Consider the following 821-nt stretch of genomic DNA (forward strand, 5'->3'; position numbering starts at 1 on the left):
TTCCTCTCCCTCACCCTCTCACCTCCCCACATTGTTCCTTCAGCCATCTGTCTCCGTTAACACAGCACACCCTCTCCCCTCCACTCTTCCTGTCTCCCATTCCACTCTTCTCCATATTACCCTCTCTACCTCCCACCCTTTCCTCTCCTGCCTTGACTTTGCTCCCCTCTTTCTCCTCGCCTCCTCCCATCTCTCTACCCTCCTTCCCCTTGACTTCCTGCCTCCCCTACCACTCTCTCCTCGCCCTGCCTTTATTGTTCTCTTCTCCCCCTCTCCCTTTTCTCCAGAGTCTGTGTCTGGGGTGTGTCCCCAGGGTCTGTGTCTCGGTTCTGTCCTGGGGGGGGGGGTCTGTCCCCAGGATCTGTGTCTGGGGGGGGGGGGTGTGGGGTGACCCAGGGTATGTGTCTGGGGGGTGTCCCCGGGATCTGTGTCTGGGGGTTGTCGATAGGGTCTGTCTCTGTCCCTGGAGGTTGTGACCCGGGGTCTGTGTCTGAGGGTCTATGTCTAGTGGGGGGGGGGGGGAGGGGGGTGGTGTCGCCAGGATCTGTTACAGCGACTCCCTCATCCATACTTTCGATTTCTGTGATCGTAACCTCGCTCACACAACCTTGCCCGGCAACCGATGACGCGATATCGACTCTATTTTCTGATTGGGCTGATGAAGGTATTTTTGCAACAATTTTTCCCAGTTTCTTAACCTGTTCAGACTTCCTCTGCCCAGACACTAATGACGCTGGCGCAGCGCGTAGTCTGATTGGAGCTGCAGGTGCCGCGGACCAATCAACGTGCAGCGTGGGGATATAACTGCCCGACCTCGATCG

The sequence above is a fragment of the Narcine bancroftii genome, chromosome 2, assembly GCF_036971445.1.
Source record: "Narcine bancroftii isolate sNarBan1 chromosome 2, sNarBan1.hap1, whole genome shotgun sequence".
Lineage (NCBI taxonomy): Eukaryota > Metazoa > Chordata > Chondrichthyes > Torpediniformes > Narcinidae > Narcine > Narcine bancroftii.